The sequence below is a fragment of the Rattus norvegicus genome, chromosome 15 (genome assembly GCF_036323735.1).
Source record: "Rattus norvegicus strain BN/NHsdMcwi chromosome 15, GRCr8, whole genome shotgun sequence".
NCBI lineage: Eukaryota > Metazoa > Chordata > Mammalia > Rodentia > Muridae > Rattus > Rattus norvegicus.
Genome location: NC_086033.1, coordinates 85,792,227 through 85,806,095, shown reverse-complemented (window position 1 = coordinate 85,806,095; position 13,869 = coordinate 85,792,227). Strand labels below are relative to the sequence as shown.

At 39.8% G+C, this 13,869-nt stretch overlaps 1 long non-coding RNA gene across 9 annotated transcripts in view; it reads left to right on the top strand.

Moving 5' to 3' along the window:
- LOC102556284 (uncharacterized) overlaps positions 1-13,869 on the top strand; it is a 114,552-nt gene that overhangs the window by 72,225 nt on the left and 28,458 nt on the right. For 8 of the 9 annotated variants that reach the window (XR_005494224.2, XR_005494220.2, XR_005494216.2 and 5 more), the window contains one exon: positions 1,177-13,222. This is a non-coding gene — a long non-coding RNA (uncharacterized LOC102556284). Of the gene's footprint in view, positions 1-1,176; positions 13,223-13,869 lie in introns of those variants that run through there. The other variant, XR_010057999.1, reaches the window with a different exon arrangement.

The window sequence follows — 13,869 nt, the reverse complement described above, 5'->3', positions numbered from 1 at the left end:
CTGACTGACTTTGTCACCTAGTGCTATCCAAAGAAAGCAGGATTCCAATGCCAACAAATGATGGGTTTCTTAACAACCATACAAAATGGATCCTCATAGCTGGAATTATTGTAGAAACTGAGACAAGTATACTCATGAACCCTTCTAGGAAATGAAGACCTTATCAAAGGCCTAGGCTTCTTTGAATTTAGCATTTTTACTTTCACCCAAAAGAGAATACTTGGTAATAAAAATAAAATGATTATTATTGAATAATCATCAAGTAAATTTTTAAAGATGTGAATTTCTGTTTTATATACTCAGAGTAGTGCTATTTGGATTTGACATGGAGATGTCAGACACCAATGAATGGTATAACCTAAGAGCTCATTCTTTTGGACTAGGGCTGTGTTTGCATCTGGTTATTAGCCTACTTACAAGGTAGTGTGATCATTTTCATGAGGCTCAGTGATGTCCCCAAGTTCATTGCACTTAGGCTCTATCTCCATGGAACACACAACCCACCTTCTTCTCTATTATGCCTTAGTTGGATTTCTATAAAGTGGAATTGGAATGTCATCTACTATAAAAGTTTCAATGATCTAATAGGTAATGTGTGGTGTCCTTGGCGAGCTGTCTAGTAAATCTAGCTATAATTATTGAGGTGGGATAGTTAACTGATTAGACTAATTCAACCAAATCTCTTTATAGCTACATTAATCTCCTTCGAGATTGCTAGGAAATAAAACCAGTGATTATGTGTAGCTAGGTTCAGAGAATACAGGATGCCTCTTCTTTGCTTTAATCTTGCTCTGTTCTTAACAAGGATATCAAAGTGACTCATGAAAGCTGTTGATAGTTACATTTTGATATATACATGTACATACCTTGAATGTTAAGTAGACATTCCCTAAGAAACATGATACCCACACATATTTGCAAAAAATCACATTCTTTATGATATAATACCTTACAAGACTTAACCTACACTTTGATGCCAGTTGAGATGAATTGGCCATAAGGAAACTTTTTTTATATAAAATAGACAAAAGAAACCTTCTTATCTTGAGTTCAGAGGACTGAAATAGAAGATGCAGTTTGTAAGCGTCACTACTCTGGCAATGTGTTGAAATGGAGAACTTTTCATTTTGTGTATAATTTTATTTTTTCAAAGGAAATCTATTTTTATCTTCCCAGGACCACTTCGATGAATGTAATATAACAGATTGGGAATGGCCCAAATCTAAGAACTACTCTTCATATATTCCAAGAAACAACAGATTATATTCTTTAAAGAACCACACGTCATGGAAGGAATACATGCTTGGAACCCTCCAGTGTTCATTTCGGTTTTGAACAGTGCGAGTCAGTAGCTCTAAGAAAACAGAAGATCGTGCGTATTTATTCTCTTCCATTACTCACATAGCAAATTCACTGTCAGCAACATGTAGAACTTTCAAAAGACGAAGGACAGTCTTGTCCATCTGCCAGTGGCCTTCTTATGTCCCCCTGTGGCTAGTAAACCATCATTTCACAGCAGGAACATTTCAAAAAGGTAATTTTCTTTATAGCTGCCTGGTGAAAGTGCTTACATCTACTATCAATTTCAATTATACCTGGTAATTCTATGCAGAAACTTAGTACCCCACGGAGAGGAGAGGAAACGAATGACCATTTATTGGGTGATAAAATAATGCATCTAAACAAGAAAATTTTTGTGTAAAGGATTGATCTTGGGATTCAGACAGTACTTTTAAATTTTAATGTTATGTTAGGTACTGTGAAAGCATATACATGGTCTTTACTACTACATCATGTGAGTAATGCAATTTTTATTTTTCATTAAGGATGTTTATCTTAGTTATGGTTTTACTGCTGTGAACAGACACCATGACCAAGGCAACTCTTATAAGAGCAACATATAATTGGGGCTGGCTTACAGGTTCAGAGTTTCAGTCCATTATCATCAAGGCAGGAGCATGACAGTGTGTAGTGTGTAGGCAGGCATGGTGCAGGCTGAGCTGAGAGTTCTACATCTTCATCTGAAGGCTGCTAGCAGAATACTGACTTCCAGGCAGCTAGGACTAGAGTCTTAAAGCCCACTCACCCAGTGACACACCTACTCCAACAAGGCCACACCTCCAAATAGTTCCACACCCTGAGTCAAGCATATATGAACCATCACAGTGTTGAAGCTCAAAGTGACATAAAGGACAATGTTCATGTGTATGTTTTCTTGAGATTTAAATTCATATCTCTATCTTGAGACCAGTATTTGTTGTGCAAACCACATCTTCTATTTGGGAATCTCTATAAAAGCAAAACAGCATACAGTGAGGAGCATATAAACAAAGTTGTGGAATCTGAGAAATCCACTATCGAGGTATCTGATAATTATAAATATGGTCAGGTATGACTTTCTTAATTTTCTGCTTGGATTCTCACATGATGGGTGGGGCAAGGCAGCCATCTGGGATATCTGTAATAAGGGCTTTCTGTTAATTTTATTTGCAACAGTGACAAAAACCAGAGTAACTTTAGACAGGGCAGATTTATATTTGTTCATGGTTCAACCAAGCTTCAGTCCATCACAATGAGAAGGCACATTAGATCAAGCTCAGGAAACTTGTGGTACAGGCTGTTTGCATCACAGCAAGCCAGGAAGCAGAAAGGTGATGGCTAGTTTTCACTGTCAACTTGAGACATTATAGAATCACTTCAAAAGTGAGTCTCAATGAGAAGTCGTCTATAATGGTTGGCCAGTAGGCCATGTCTATGAGGGATTTTTTTTTAATTGAGTTAATTGAGATAGACTACCCTAACTATGAGAGACATTGTTTCATGGTCTGTAGTCCAGAATTAATGATAAAATTAATGAAACTACACATTTAATAGAGGGTTAATAGAGGGACACAATGATCTTAGCACTAGGATGTCTTATTAACTCATTGCCATCTGCTTTTGACTGCCAAATGGTATGACTTGCTGCCTCAAGTTTTTGCTGCCTCGAGTTCTCCACAGCGATGGACTATAACTTGAAATTATGAACCAAATGTACTTTTTATCTCTTAAGTTGATTTTCTTGTGGTAGTGTATCACAGCAACAGAGAATGCAACTAAGACAAAGAGATAGGCAAGAACCAGGTTTCACTATAAACTTGGAAGAACCATCTCCACTTACCTAACTTTGCTAGCTGTCGCCTACCTCACAAAGTTTCTAGAACCTCCAAGGATAGCATGTTCAGACAGAATCGAACTATTCAAAACATAGCCCTGTCAGGGATTGAATATGTTTGCTCCTGAAGGACACCATTCTTCAGACAAAGCAACAGACTACAGAATGGGAACGTGTGTGTGTGTGTGTGTGTGTGTGTGTGTGTGTGTGTGTCAAACTACACATTTAATAGAGATTAATGTCCTAAATATACAAAGAACACAAAAAAATCTAGGTATCGACAAAACAAAAAATCCAATGTAAAAGGGGGCACAGATTTAAACAGAAAGTTATCAAAAGAGAAAAAATAGATGGGTGAGGAACATTTACTATTCAACACCCTCAGTCATCAAGGACATGACAAAACTCTTTGAGATTTAATTTTACAACACTCAGAATACACCAAGATTAATAAAAAACAAATAACAATTCATACTGGTGAGGATGCAGAGTATGGGAAATACTCACCTATTGACTGTTGGACTGCAAACTAGTAGACCTGTTATGGTAATCAGTGCAGGAAGATGAGAACAGGTCTACCCCAAGGTTCAGCTACAAGACTCTTGGGTATAGACCCAAAGGATTATATATCCTTCTACGGAGATACTTGTTTAACCATGTTCATTGTGGCTTTTATTCATAATAGCCAGAAATTGGAAATAGCTTTGATGTCCATTAATGGATGAATGGATGGAGACAATGTAATACATTTAACGAATGGAAGATTACTCGGCTATTCTAAAGATGAATCAAGAAATCTTCTGGTAAATAGATAGAACTAGAGAAAAAAACCTCCTCAGAAATTGGACTACCTGAGGACTCATCTGTACCACTTCTGGGCATATACCCAAATGATGCTCCAACATACAACAAAGACATGTGCTCCACTATGTTCATAGCAGCCTTATTTATAATGAAGGTCAAGAAGGAAGACCAAAATGTGGATGCTTCATATCTTCTTAGAAGGGGGAACAAAAATGTTCACAGGAGGAAATAAAGGGACCAAATGTGGAGCAGAGACTGAAAGGCCATCCAGAGGTTGCCCCACATAGTGATGTACCCCATATACAGCCACCAAAGCCAGATTATATTGTGGATGTCAAGAAGTGCCTGCTGACAGGAGCCTGATATAGCGGTCTGCTGAGAGGCTCTGCCAGAGCCTGACAAATACAGAGGTGGTTGCTAGCAGCCAACCATTGAACTGAGAATAGGGTTCCCAGTGGAAGAGTTAGAAAAAGAACTGAAGTAGCTGAAGGGGTTTACAACCCAATATGAAGAACACAATATCAACCAGTTATACCCACCCTGCCCAGAACTCCCAGGGATAAAAACCACCATCCCAAGAGAACTCAGAAATGTTCCTATGACTCCATCTGCATATGTAGCAGAGGATGGCCTTGTCAGGCATCAGTGGGAGGAAAAGTCCTTGGTCCTGTGAAGGCTTGATGTCTCAGTGTAGGGGAATTTCAGAGTGGGGAGTAGGTGGGTGGGTTGGTGGGTGAGGGAGTACCCTCATAGAAGCAGGAGTATGGAATAGTGGGTTTCTGGAAGGGAAACCAGGAAATAGGATAACACTTAAAATGTAAATTAAAAATGCAACTAAAAACAAAAAAGAAAAACTCATTCTGAGTGAGATACCTCCAAAAGACAAATATGATACATATTTGCTTATATATAGGTATTAGTGTTCGATAAGCACATTACAATTCCTACAACCACAGAGAGTAGATGTAGAGTAAGATACTAGGAGTGAGGGAAAGATTCCTTTGGATGGGGAAATAAAATAGATAGTTATAGATAGATAGGGGACTGGAATGGGAGGGACAAGCTAAGTAAGGGAGTGAATAGTGAGGACGGCAGAAAGTCAGGGCAATTTGTAGAGTTGTATAGAAACCTCGTGTGGTAAAATCTTCTTAAAATACTTGCATATATGAAGGTTGTATAAATTGGGGGAGAGCAAGAACCACTTAGATATCTCTCCAGCAACTTCACCTCAAGTGCCAGGAATATGTTATACCAAATCAAGTTGTTGGCCAAAGGGGTGCCATGGAAATCTTCAAACATCACAGGCTATTGGTTGTCCTTCCTAAAGGACAGATGGTAAGGGCATCGGCAACACCTGCATTACTCACTTAGTCAAGAGCTGGTATTTACCTAAGACCATTAATCCACCTGATTGGTATTCGTGGTACTATAAGGTATTCTGTGCACTATGAGAGGAGGAAGGCAAGCAGCAGCTTTAAACCCTGAGGTCCACAGTGGTGAACTGCCTGCAAGATAGGCTGAGGCAATAGTACACAAAAATTGTGGGAGTAACCAACCACGGTCTGATGGGAATTAAACCCACTCAAGGAAATGGAACCTGTGATTAATCAACACTGCTTGCCTGGCCAAGATGCTTGGACTAAATAGGCCAATGACATGTTTAGTCTTTCCTAGGGGAAAACCAAATGCCATTGTTCTGATAAAGGAAAGTAACAAAGAAATGACTCCAATTGACATTCTGCTCTTCTCACAAATCAGTGTATCTCTCAGTCATCACCAGAGAAGCTTCTTCCTTCAATAAATGAGAACAATAAAGGGACACACAATTGAACAATGTGCTAAGAGCAAGTGACTTTGGAACACTCGGTCATAAATGGGATATACCCGCCAAATTCCTCCCCTCAGGAACTTTATAGAACAGGAGGCAAAAAATTTGCCTTCTATATAAAACAGGACTGATGCACATATGAAGTCATGGAGACTCTAGTATCATGTTTAGGGCCTGCACAGGTCTAAATCAGATAGGGTCCCAGTGCTGAGAAGGAAAGTGAACACATGCCCCATCTTTAACACAGAATCTATCTCTAGTTGATAAATGCTCTCAGAGAGGGAAGGTAGTTTCCTCTATTGGAATTTCACTGCATATACACTGCATGTCCTCATGGACAGCCCCATACCCACCCATGTATGAACAACACAGAATGAACTCAATAATACTCTTGGAGTAGTTGTTTAACAATGCTTTGTCTGAGCTTAAAAAAAAACCTTACAGGTCTTTTACTTACATACTATGTTTTCTGGTAGGTGGGATGGGTGAGACCAAAGGACGAATTCTGGTTCTGCATGTTCAGCACCTGGATCGCATAGTGTCATCATATGAGCCCTGAGAAAGCTCCATCCCTATGGCTTTGCCCTTTGGAGCACTGATAAGCCCTCTGTCTTAAGCTGTCAGCATGTGGTATCTCCAGCTTTCAATAGGCATATCTTATATTCTTGGCTTCCCAATATCCTGGCATCTTCACTTTAGATTAGGCTTCAGCTAAATCTTTATAAACATGGGGAACCTCTTTTTTTTTAATTAACTTGAGTATTTCTTATTTACATTTCAATTGTTATTCCCTTTCCCGGTTTCCAGCAAACATTCCCCTAATCCCTCCCCTCCCCTTCTTTATGGGTGTTCCCCTCCACACCCTTCCCCCATTGCCGCCCTCCCCCCAACAATCACGTTCACTGAGGGTTCAGTATTAGCAGGACCAAGGGCTTCCCCTTCCACTGGTGATCTTACTAGGATATTCATTGCTACCTATGAGGTCAGAGTCCAGGGTCAGTCCATGTATAGTCTTTAGGTAGTGGCTTAGTCCCTGGAAGCTCTAGTTGCTTGGCATTGTTGTTCATAAGGGGTCTCGAGCCCCTTCGAGCTCTTCCAGTCCTTTCTCTGATTCCTTCAACGGGGGTCCTATTCTCAGTTCAGTGGTTTGCTGCTGGCATTCGCCTCTGTATTTGCTGTATTCTGGCTGTGTCTCTCAGGAGAGATCTACATCCGGCTCCTGTCGGCCTGCACTTCTTTGCTTCATCCATCTTGTCTAATTGGGTGGCTGTATATGTATGAGCCACATGTGGGGCAGGCTCTGAATGGGTGTTCCTTCTGTGTCTGTTTTAATCTTTGCCTCTCTATTCCCTGCCAAGGGTATTCTTGTTCCCCTTTTAAAGAAGGAGTGAAGCATTCACATTTTGATCTTCCGTCTTGAGTTTCATTTGTTCTATGCATCTAGGGTAATTCATGCATTTGGGATAATAGCCACTTATCAATGAGTGCATACCATGTGTGTTTTTCTGTGATTGGGTTACCTCACTCAGGATGATATTTTCCAGTTCCAACCATTTGCCTACGAATTTCATAAAGTCATTGTTTTTGATAGCTGAGTAATATTCCATTGTGTAGATGTACCACATTTTCTGTATCCATTCCTCTGTTGAAGGGCATCTCGGTTCTTTCCAGCTTCTGGCTATTATAAATAAGGCTGCTATGAACATAGTGGAGCATGTCTCTTTTATATGTTGGGGCATCTTTTGGGTATATGCCCAAGAGAGGTATAGCTGGATCCTCAGGTAGTTCAATGTCCAATTTTCTGAGGAACCTCCAGACTGATTTCCAGAATGGTTTTACCAGTCTGCAATACATGGGAAACCTCTTAAGATTCACCCAAACACATTTCATGAGCAATAAACTTTCTATGAAAATCCTATATTCCCCGAACTTCTATAGTGTATATACCTTCAAAACAAGACAATGGCAATACATGAAAACACCAAGGTCCTTTTTTGGTTTTTCAGGTGTCTGTGCCCCTTAGTCCTATAGATGATTCTGGTGGGAGTTTGGAAGAGCACAATCTCAATAAAAACATGGACATTAATGGCTATTCTCATGAGGCTCTGACAGTAACAAGAACTCTGGGGGACTGGAGTAGAGCCATTTATTCTGTCTCATTAGTTCTACTTTTTGCCTTTTTATTGGATATTTTATTTATTTACATTTCAAATGATATCCTCTTTCCTGGATTCCCCTCTGGAAACCTCCTATCCCATCCTCTCCCCACCCCCCACTTCTATGAGGGTGCTCCCCCACCCACCCACCTACTCCTGCCTCCTTCAACAGAGAAATGGATACAGAAAATGTAGTACTATTACACAATGGTGTACTACTCAGCTATTAAAAACAATGACTTCATGAATTTTTAGGCAATTGGATGGAATTAGAAAATATCCTGAGTGAAGTAACCCAGTCACAAAAGAACACACATGGTATGCACTCACTGATACGTGGACATTAGCCCAAAAGCTCGGAATACACAAGATACAATTCACAGACCATATGAAGCTCAAGAAGAAGTAAGACTAAAGTGTGAATGCTTCAGTCCTTCTTAGAAGGGGGAACAAAATACTCAAGGGAGGAAATATGGAGACAAAGTGTGGAGCAGAGACTGAAGGAAAGGACATCCAGAGACTGACCCACCTGGGGACCCATCCCACACAGCCACCAAACCCAGACACTATTGTGGATGTCAAGAGGTGCTTGCTGACAGGAGTCTGATATAGCTGTCTCCTCAAAGACTCTGCCAGAGCCTGACAAATACAGAGGCGAATGTTTGCAGGCAACCATTTGACTGATCACGGGGTCCCCAATGGTGGAGTTAGAGAAAGGACTGAAGAAGATAAGCCCCGCCTGAGTTCCCAGGGACTAAACTACCAACCAAAGAGTACACGTGGAGGGATCCATGGGCTCCAGCTGCATATGTAGCAGAGGATGGCCTTGTTGGACATCAATGGGAGAAGATGTCCTTAGTCCTGGGAAGGCTCGATGCCTCAGGGTAGGGGAATGCCAACTAATTCTTGATGTTTTTTTCAAAATGACGAAAATTCAAGTGACATGAATTAAAAACTAAGGCTAAGCACCAAAGCAGCAGAACTTGTGGGAAACACTTCCAAAGGTGCCTGGCCTGAGCATGGTACTCAGTAGTCACTATAGTTCTAGAGAAGTCTTTTCCTTGACCTTACATTCTTATATCATGTGGAGAGATTTTGCCAATTCTCCAAATGCCCTTGTGATAGTTAATCTTTTTAGTCAACTTAACATGTTCTAGAATCATCTGTGAGATAAACCTTTAGGTCTGCCTATGAGGAATTATTAGCCTACAGGCATGCCCATGAGAGATTAGCTGGGTTAGGTTAATTGAGGTGGGAAGACACACACAAGGTATAGAAAACACATGGAGTAGAGTCTTCTAATACTACTAATCTCTTAGCAACTAAGGCCTTTTAGCTTCCGATTATGAACAATCCCCCTTTTGTAGTCAAACTACAAATTTCCAGATCATTCTGCTCTTCATTTGCTTCTTTTTCTTACTCTAAACCTCACTAAAGGAAGCTAGTAATAACCATACTACAGCTTGAATGTGATGTTATCTTAAATTTTCCTCCACTAAATTAATTAGCTCCTTACTTCTGAATTTCACCTCACTCAATTTTTCAGCATATAGGCAAAATAACAAGAAAATCCTTAGCATAGACAACAACTGGCTCTAGTCAATACAGTCCTTATGTCCATCAGAACCTTCATGATGCAGTTCTTACTGACCACATCCCTGTCCACATTCTGGTCCTCTGCACTCCTACCAGAATCATTCATGAAGGCCTATTTATGGGCTTCTAAGGCTTCTCTAGCTGTGCATCCAAGTTCTTCAAAATCCATTCTACCAACACATTAAAAGACCTCAATCGCCATGTGGTGAGGGTTAGACACACCAATTACTCCACATTCTGTATCAGTAACAATTTTCTGTATGGACTACTATCCTATCACCATGACAGAAGGCCTGATGAAAGCAATTTAAGGTAGAAAATTTTTATTTTGGTCCATGGTGTGAGAAAGTTTATATCCATCCTGGTGGAACAGCTTAGTTCATGGTGAGCTGAACTCTTATACATTCGTCTGTTATATAATATTTTATTATATATTCTTCATATATAACAGATTTTGTTGGCATAGTGAGAGACCAAGACACAAAGGGTAAGGCTAGAGGGTATAGCCAGAGCTATAGTATAACCCTCGAATGTTCACCATTAGTGCCCAGTTTATTCCAGTTAGGCTATACCTGACAAAATTTCAAGAACTTCTAAAAAAAAAAAAAAAAAAAAACAAAGGGAATCAAACCCTCTAGCTGAAGGCCATGTATAGGCAATAGTAGCCTATAGCTGACTGCCTAGTGAGACTCATCCCCACAGGCTTATATATTTGAATGCATTGTCCCCAGATATTTCAGATAGTGTGGTTTAAATAAGAACAACCCTCATAGTGTTTAAATACTTAAGTCATTAAGGAGCGACACTACTTGGGTCTTGGGGAGGTGGGGCTTTGGAGCAGGTGAGGTCTTGTTGGAGGATATTATCACCTGGGATTGGGTTTGAGGTTTCAAAAAGCCATGTAATTTCCCATGCTTTGTCTCTGTTTCTGTCTGTCCCTCTGTCTCTGTCTCTGTCTCTCTATCTCTGTCTCTGTCTGTCTCTCTCTCTGTCTCTTCTCTCTCTCTCTCTCACCCCCGTGTGTGTGTGTGTGTGTGTGTGTGTGTGTGTGTGTGTGTGTGTGTGCGCGCGCGCCCCTCCTACTTGTGGATCAGATATAAGCTCTCAGCTACTATTCAAGCTCAATGCCTGCCTACCTGCTGCCATACTCCCCCACAATGGCAGCCATGGACTCACACTCTGAAATTGTATGCAATCCCCAATAAATTCTTCCTTCTATATGTTACCTTGGTTATGATGTCTTGTCAAGCAGTAGAAAGGTAATTAAGAAAGTGACACTCTAGATTTAATCCATATAATACGTTAATCTCATTCATTTGGGCACAACTCTTGTGGTCTATTCACTACCCCAAATTTCCTCCCTCCTAATACCTATCACTCTTTAGGGAGGTTAAAAATCCACATCTGCATTTTTTCCTGAATTGCAGGAGAGGCACAAACACTCAAACCACAGCAAATCAACTGTAAATCACAGCATCCTTGAAAGAAATCATGTACAAAAATTCAAATTGGAGGCCCAGAAGAATGCGATATTTTATTCAGAAATCATTGGCCTTGTCAAGTACAGGAGAATAAGTAGAAATATTCAATACGAATAATTGCCCTGAAATAAGACCAACTTGTTTGGTGCTCGGGTAAATTTTCTTTGTATCATATGTTTACCTTGAGTCTATTTTCTTCCCTTGACAACTTCAACATGGTCAAATTTTAGCAATTAGCATTTTCAAACGCAAGAAATAAAAGTCAAGTATAATAGAGAAGTTTATCTGTCAGTATTGGGCTGCCAACTCTGAGCAGTGTGGGTGGCTTGCTGCAGGCGACTCATGACAAGATGGATTCCCAGCCTTGCTGACAAGGCAAAAACAAACATGGCTCTTTCTGACTTGTAATTTTTCCTCTTTGCTTGATTCTTTGCCTGCATAGAGTCTCTCTTTCACTGGAGGCTTTTGAATCCAGCAAGGAAATGTCATGAGAAAGGGTGCATTTCAGGATACAAAGTTTGTCTTTTTTTTTCCTGTAGATTTGTGGTGTCATGCAAGTTTGATATTGGTTATAATTAAGCACCAGTCAGTAGTCATTTGGAGTCTCAGGTCTGTGTTTTCAGGGAGGAGCTACTTTGGACCAGTTTTGAGCATCTCTTACTTTTGAATGTTAGCTTTGGTATGGTAAGAATAAGAGAAGTCCATACTGAAAGTTTGTGCAAATAAAGTTGGAATAAAAAGATCTGCTTGGTTAATTATAATTGTACAATACTTTTACTTTACTGGATTCCATTTCTATCATCTCTCTTAGCTTTGTCAATCTAACTCATTAACCCCTCACATTTCAGTTTTTCTACCTGTGAAATGGACATTGTTACCAACTTTGTAGAGTGATCCAAATACTCAGGCATAGCACGCATCATGCATTAACACTATACCTGGTGGAGTGTTAGCTATTAGTGCTCAAAGTGTTTGTGTATCTTGATATACATGGTTAGCTTGGAGAAAAGCATTCGAATTTAGGAACTGAATAATATTACTGACATTTTCAGGTAAAATATGAAAATAATTTATTTTCTTCAACTTTAGTTTTCAATCAGCATCATATTTTACCAATGTTGTGATCCGAGTTGTAGATCACAGGTCAGAGCTCTTCCTCTCAGTTCAGATACATTTCAAGACATGTATGAATTGCTGTGAGCCTCTGGGCGAGTGATTTTAAAGCTGTGAGTAGGAGTCAGGAAAAATTACTACCAACAGTTAGAGATGGAATTCAAGAATTGCTAAAATAAAAAGACATCTCTGCCCTGGTACTGGATTTGAATTTTAATTACTGTGTCTACAGACCAGATAGATGGGGGGAATTCCAAAACGTTGATTGCTTTTCTATGATAGAAAGTGTTTATTATTAACGATCCTTCTAAAGCTGAGATGTTTAAACCTAAGGTAATTCCCATGAGATAATTTTTATATGGACAAAAGGTGAGTAAATATTGTCTTACAGAAAGCATTGCAGAGGCAATTTCAGTTTAATCTCCTAAAGATTAAGTGCAAACGTGTTTACAAGATCAATGATGGCAACCAATAGAAAATTATTGATTTCGTGCAGTTATTGGTGAATGTACCCTGAGAGATATATTATTCAACAGTAGACTAACTAATTGGTATTACGTTTTTATGGTTTCCCACAGCTGGAGACAAGTAATGTTGTATCCAATAGCTGTTACAGAAAAGTAAATATTACACACTGAAAGGCAGAGAGACTACAGGACAATGGGACAGCTGGACATTTCAATGCAATCATAAGGCTAGAGGTATACTCAGAGATCTATAACAAAATAATATTTTAAAGATGTAATAACAAGAAAAGATAGTGTTCAATGGGCTGGAAGTATTGGATATTGACATGCAGACACATAAAAGTAGATCCATTTCTCTTGCCGCTTGCAAATATCAACCAAAAAAATGGATTAAAGACATAAATGGGAGACACAAAACTTTTTTAATTTAATTTAATTTTTTTACTTATTCACTTTACATCCTACCATTGCCCCTCTCCTGGCTACCCCCTCCCACAATCCTTTCCCCATCCCTCCTCTCCTTTTCCTATGAGTGGATGCCTCCCCATCCCCCAGCACTTCAAGTCTCTGTGAAGCTAGACTTTTCTTCTCCCACTGAAGTCAGACAAAGCAGCCCAGCTAGAAGAACATGTCCCAGACAGGCAAAAGCTTTTGGGATATCCCCTGTTCCAGTTGTTCAGGACCCACATGAAGATCAAGCTGCATATCTGCAATGTATGTGCACAGATGCTTAGGAACATGCCCATGTATGCTCATTGGTTGGGGTTCATATCTGAGAGACCCAAGGGTCCAGGTTAGTTGACACTATTGGTCTTCCTGTTGAGTTCCTATCCCCTTCAGGATCTGCAATTCTTCCTCCCATTCTTCCATAAAAGTCCCCAAGCTCCATCGACTGTTTGGCTGTGAGTGTTTGTATATGTCTGGGCCAGCTGCTGGGTGAAGACTTTCAGAGGACAACATGTTCTTGTCATTCATGTCCTTTTGAGATTGGGTTACCTCACCCAGGGTGACTACTCACAAGTTCTATCCATTTGCCTGCAAATTTCATGTTTTTGTCTGTAATAGCTGAATAGTATTCCATTGCAGAGATGTCTCACATTTTCATATCCATTCTTCAGTTAAGGGACATCTAAGTTGTTTCCAGTTTATGGCTGCTATGAGTAAAGCTACTATAAATATAGTTAAGCAAGTGTCTTTCTAGGATATTGATGCATCTTTTAGGTATATGCCTAAAAGTAGTATAACTGGGTCTTGAGGTAGAACTATTCCC